We start from the raw sequence: 6363 nt of genomic DNA, 5'->3' as shown, positions 1-6363 counted from the left end.
TCCCATTTTACATTACAGATTCATTTCCTAGAAAGGAATAAACCACAGTCATTGTTTAGTCTCCATTACCAACTTAAGACAGCAAAATTTCAGAAAGGGTTAAATGAACAAGGGGAATATTTATTATATAAAATGATACTTATATTACTAAGAAACATAACATGATTTTTATGTAATTAATAAGACAATCTCAAAATATGATGCACAACTGTTCCTCTGTGCTCATGGAAGATTGGCTGTTATCCTTTGCAAATAGTAAAATCCATGATGCACATATGGTTGTCATACTATATTATTATGCTATAGTCAGGAGGCAGGTAGAGGCAGGAGGATGAAGCATTCAAATCTGTCTTTAGATAATGAGTTTGGGGTTAGATGAAATCCTGTCTCAAAAAAATAGAAGAAAGAAAGAAAGACTACATAGTCTTCAAAACTAGTTTTAGAAATGAAAACAAATATCTAATTTAATAAAAAATAAAAATTAAAAAAAAACAAAAAAAAGATTTTTGGGATTTATGGCTCTATATTATGTAAGAAAGGAATGCATTTTGTGTCTTCCAAACAACCAATTTCTGTCAATACTGCTGTTAGTATACATTGCTTTTCCATATATTCTGAGATCTCATCCTAGATGTGTTATTTGTTACATTGATCTATTTATCTAATTTTATATTAATATTAACTTGATTTGATCACAGTGACTTAGTTGCTATCCTCATCACTTAGCAAGGAAAATCTGTTTTCAGTGTTCTTATTTTTCAGAAATTTCTTGTCTACTCATTTTACCCAATTCTGAAAGGAGGAAGAAAAGGAGGAAGGAGGAGGAAAGGACTGGAGAGATCTTAGCTGAAATTGCATTAAATTTATCTCTTAATTTTGGGAGAATCAGCATATTATCATGGTGTGTCTTCTTTTTTATTTTATTTTTTATTGTATATTTTCTTTATTTACATTTCAAATGTTATCCCCTTTCCTAGTTTCCCCTCTGAAAATCCCCTGTCCCCTCCCCTCCCCCTGCTCCCAACCCACCCACTCCCACTTCCTGGCCCTGGCATTCCCCTATACTGGGACATAGAACCTTCACAGGACCAAGGGCCTTTCCTCCCATGATGGCCAATTAGGCCATCCTCTGCTACATATGCAGCTAGAGACACAAGTTCCACCATGTGTTTTCTTTGATTGGTGGTATAGTTCCAAGGAGTTCTGGGGGTACTGATTAGTTCATATTGATGTTCCTCCTGTGGGGCTTCAAACACCTTCAGCTCCTTGGGTACTTTCTCTAGCTCCTTCACTGGGGACCCTGTGCTCCATCCAATGGATGGATGTGAGCATCCACCTCTGTATTTGTCAGGCACAGGCAGAGCCTCTCAGGAGACAGTTATATCAGGCTCCTGTCAGCAAGCACTTGTTGGCATCCGCAAAATGTCTGGGTTTCGGTCCTTCTTAGAAGGGGGAACAAAATACCCATGGAAGGAATTACAGAGACAAAGTATGGAGTAGAGACGGAAGGAATGACCACCCAGAGACTGCCCCGCCCAGGGATCCATCCCATATACAACCACCAAACCCAGACACTATTGTGGATGGTGTGTCTTTTATTTCAGAGCAGTACATGTCGTGGTATGCGATAGGCTATACCTGCAATTCCAGCACTCCAGAGCTGAGGCAGAGAATAGCAAGATACTGGCCAACTTGGGCTACGTAGATAACTCCAAGTCACCCCATAGCTTTGACTATACAGTGAGACATTATTTCTAAAATGTCAAAACCCAAGTAAAAATGAACATTTCTTTTAATGAGGTTAGAGATTATTTTTATTTTATAAAACCCTTATAATGAGATTTTTATGGTTTTCTATATACAGGATTCTCCCTTTTCAGCTCAGTTCATTTCAAGGCATTGTTATTGTTGTTTTTGATATGGGTTGTCACGTAGTCCAGGACTGTCTTGAATTTTCTATAGAACTAAAGATACCATTCAATTTGTAATATCCTGGCTCCACCATATCAGGCTACAAGGCATTTTATTTTATTATTTTTGAATATTTATTTTATTACTTTAAGTTAGGTCTGGAGAGATGGATCAGCTATTAAAGGCTAGGCCCACAACCAAAAATATTTTAAATTATATGCTTGTGTGTGTGGTGTGTGTAAGGGTGTGTGTGAGGCACTGGGCTTCCTGGAGCTACAGGTGGTTGTGAGCCACCTAGTGGTAGGTGCAAGGAACTGAATTTGGGTCCTCTGGAAGAATAGCATTGATTTTAATCTCTGGTCTCCAGTCCCCTACAAAGCATTCCCCCCTCCCCTTTTTCTGCTTTATAAGTGTAGTAGTTGGGGGGGGGGTTGCAGGTGTGAATAGTACTAATACATAAGATTACTGTATTTGGTTTCTAAGTGTCTTCGGTTTTCAATGTATATACACCATCAAAATTGAAATAGGGAGTAGAAGTGGATTACTAGTTATGAATGCTTGCTTTTCCAGAGGACCCGGTATCCATAAGGTGGAGTATATCCTCCAGTTCCAGAGGCTCTTGAGTCCCGTTGGGCCTCCATGTGCACCAAGCACGCAAGTGATCAATTGGTACCGAATTCCCATTTTAAAAAGAAATGGGCAGCAGCTCAGCAATTCCAGTGTCCCACACTGGCTGTGTGTGGGTCTGGAGCAACTGTGACCAGGTGCAGACTTGGCACCCAGTTCCGTAGAGATTGTGTGGTTCGTGAGGACAAGGGTGTCTGCTCAACACAGTGCTAAATCCAAGCCACCTCCTCTACCAGTCAAACCAGGGTCAAAAGTTAAAGTCTTCAGGGTTCTGAATACTTTTGAAACTCAAATTCCAGATGAATTGTATTTTGAGGTAGGAGTTTGTATTTAGGGAAGGAGATACTATCTCCATCTCTGACGGGAAGAACACCAGATGGTACAAAGGCAAAAGCGGAACAGGACTTATAACAACTATGTGGCTCAGCAGGCAGGATCCATTGACAATCCATCGCATGAAGCTGCAGAAAGACTTTAGCTTGTTGAGAGAGTGCTTGGACAATCACGTGGGTGTGGACAGTTTCCACAAAGCCACTGAAGACACTGCCCTGTATTGGGCCTGACACAGGGGTCACAGAGATACAGGGGGAGTGTTGTTTACTCAGCCAAATGTTGAGCTGAACCAACCAAACAAGCTGGGAGGCACAGCTCTGCAAGGGGCTGCCTGGGAGGGTTAGACAGACATTGTCCAGTTGCTACTGGGGAAAGGGTGAAAGGGACTCACGTAAACAATAAGAAGCTGGCCTCTGACTCAGCCACCAATGCCATCTGTGCATCAGTTATGCAGACAGAAGCATCAGGGGCAGATGGGGTTTGATGTGAAGCCACACAGAGTGCTGCCTTCCCTCCCAACATAAATCTTTATTAGTTATTTGGGAATTTCATACCTCCAGACCACCCTTGTTTCCCATTCCTCCCAGGTCCACTCTCCTACCCTTGCGCTCCCTCACTCCTCAAAAATCCCCTGAAGTCCAGTTTGTATTGCCTATATACTCACTGGAGCATGGCCAAACTCTCACTTGACTCGTGCACCGCCTCTGTCCCCTACCCCTCCTGGAAGACCACCAACTGTGAAGAACTCAGACTGATTCCTTCTAGAGATGCTTTGATTTCTAAACTTCTTTTGCTATTGCCATTCCAAAACCTTGCTTGGTTTGCCTGAAGATTCGTGATAGCTGTTCTTTTTAGAGTCTGTCTGAAGGGGGCACTGTTACAGCATGATCTGTGATGAGTTAGCACCTATGTAAGGGGATTCTCACCTGTGGCTAGCCAATAAGCAGTGGCTTCTATGTTCATCATAACATAACAAGAACAGATTATTTCTATTTGGCATGCTAAAGAAATTTTAATAGTTTTTTCTTTAAAAAAAAAATCAGGATTTTGCCTGGTTGGCTCAGTATCTGGGAGCTCCCTGGGGTCTGGGTTAGTTAGCTAGTCTTTCTATGGGGTTGCCCTCCCCTTTAGCTTCTTCAAACCGTCCCCTAACTCAACCACAGGGGTTCCCAACTTCAGTCCAATGGTTGGGTGTAAGTACCTGCATCTGTCTGTCAGCTGCTTGTTGGGCCTCTCAGAGGACAGCCATTCTAGACTCCTGTCTGTAAGCACACCTCAGCATCAGTAATAGTGTCAGGCCTTGGTGCACCCAATGAGATGGATTCCAAGTTGGGCTGGTCACAGGGTTTCTCTGTGTAGCCCTGGCTGTCCTGGAACTCACTCTGTAGACCAGGCTGGCCTCAAACTCAAAAATCCGCCTGCCTGTACCTCCCAAATTAAAGGCGTGTGCCACCACACCTGGCTCCACTTTTACATTTTTTGAAACAAAAATATTTTAAGTTTTTAGTCTTCAAAAAAAATCCAAACATGTATTTTCCAAAAATAAACCATGATTAGCTTAGAAAAGTGGATACCTATCAACAAAGTAGTTTCTTTTAACAGAAATTTGCCTTTATAGTATCTAAACACTAAAGATTTTTTTTTAAGTCAGAATCTAGCATAAGTCAAGGAAATCCATTCCTACTGCACGCTCTCCTCCAGGAACAGTATTGCTGCATTCCTCCTGTTTGGTAACATTTGATCTAGTATAATTTCAGACTCTGACATCTTTTAGCACCCTTTTGACAAGGTGATCAATTCCTAGAAGTGAACCATTAATTTCTTTATCACTCTTCATCACAGTGTGAGTTCTTGATCCTATATACATGTCCACAAGCTCTAGTGGCAACAGCTGCAGTAAGTTAGTGGTTGAGTTAGCCACAATGGTCATTCCAGAAGCCCACTTCACAAGTGTGTGTGTGCCATCCTCACACAGGGTTCATGTCATTCTTCTCTGTGTTAATTCCAGTTTTGGCACATGTGCCACCAAAGCAGGCTCAAATTGTACATTTTTATTCCTTTGCTTGTTTGAAATAGGTTCTGGTTGGTCTTGAACTTGCAGAAATCTGCCAGCTGCTGCTTCTCCACTGCAGGCATTAAAGATGTGTATTACTGAGCTTGGCTCAGATTACACACTTTCATGGGGACTGGACAGGGCTAACCTGAGATGATGAACACTCAGGCAACCTATAGGTCTGGGGGGGTCGCAGACCATGCCCAAGAAGACCCCTGCCTGGTGCCATATTGCATGAGCGAACCATAGTACTCCTGAGGGTGTGAGCATGGGAGAGCTGGCCCCACCACTTGTCTGCCCTTGGGCAGCATCAGTGTGGGTGAGAGAGATATGCGCTCCCTTGTCACCTACAGCAGGCAAAAAAAGCTGGCTCTGGGTTCATGAGAGCAGGGTAGCAGGCCCTGCACTTCACATGGGCAGCACAGTAGAACTGGCCCTGGATATGGGGTTTGAAGGTAAGCATGTCACCAAGGGCGTGAGAGAAGGAGAGCTATGCCTGCCTCTTCTGTGCTATGCAGTGGTGCAGACAAGGGAGAGTTGCCCTCCTCCCACCTATGGCAGTGCTCCCACTGGCCCTGATGAGGTCATAAGACTGGGAGAACTGGCTATGGCTCGCTCTCTCCGGGTGCAACATTTGGGAGAGCAGGTCTTCTACCTCTCCCGAGCAGCAAGTTAGAGATAGCTCTGGTTTCGAGGACGTTTCTGGGGAAACGGCCCCAAGGGCCTGACAGCTAGAAAGCCTGTGGGCTGACGAACTCAGATACTTCTGAGGCCCAAATCCTAGGTTTTGAGGTGGCCCACCCCAACACTGACCCCATCAATGAATTGCTGCACTGAATGAAGAAGGGATCAGTCCTACAGATTCAAAACTACTGGATCTCCATGACACAGGGCAACAACAGGATAACTGAGAGGCATCTCAGTGAGGTTCCAGTCTCGATAGAGAAGCAGAAGCCAGAGGCTTCATACCAGACCAGTGACTCATTGCAGTGAGCATTTGCAAGTAGAGGACTATGGATCCAAGGGTATACTGTGGGACACACTGTGATAGCTAAAGCTTCCACAATGAGATTTGGTTTTCTCTGTTGTGGGGGGATTGCAAGGGTGAAGGGTGGGAGCAAGGAGATGTGAGACGAGTATGATTGAGGTGCATGATGTGAAATTCACAACCCATAAAAGTTTTTTTTAAGAGTTATTTATTTTATGGATATGAGTACACTGTAGCTGCACAGATGGTTGTGAGCCTTCATGTGGTTGTTAGGAATTGAATTTAGGACCTCTGCTTGTTCCGTTACGGTTGGTCCCGCTCATTCCGGCCCAAAGATTTATTTGTTGTTATACATAAGTACACTGTAGCTGTCTTAAGACGCACCAGAAGAGGACCTCAGATCTCATTACCGGTAGTTGTGAGCCATCATGTGATGGCTGGGATTTGAACT

General features: G+C 43.5%; 1 pseudogene; it reads left to right on the top strand.

Annotated features, from left to right (window-relative positions):
• Window positions 1–1612: 1612 nt before the first annotated feature.
• LOC110314487 lies at window positions 1613–3251 on the top strand (annotated as a pseudogene).
• The last annotated feature ends 3112 nt before the right edge of the window (window positions 3252–6363 follow it).

Source organism: Mus pahari, chromosome X (assembly GCF_900095145.1).
Source record: "Mus pahari chromosome X, PAHARI_EIJ_v1.1, whole genome shotgun sequence".
Lineage (NCBI taxonomy): Eukaryota > Metazoa > Chordata > Mammalia > Rodentia > Muridae > Mus > Mus pahari.
This window is presented reverse-complemented; position numbering and strand designations above follow the sequence as displayed.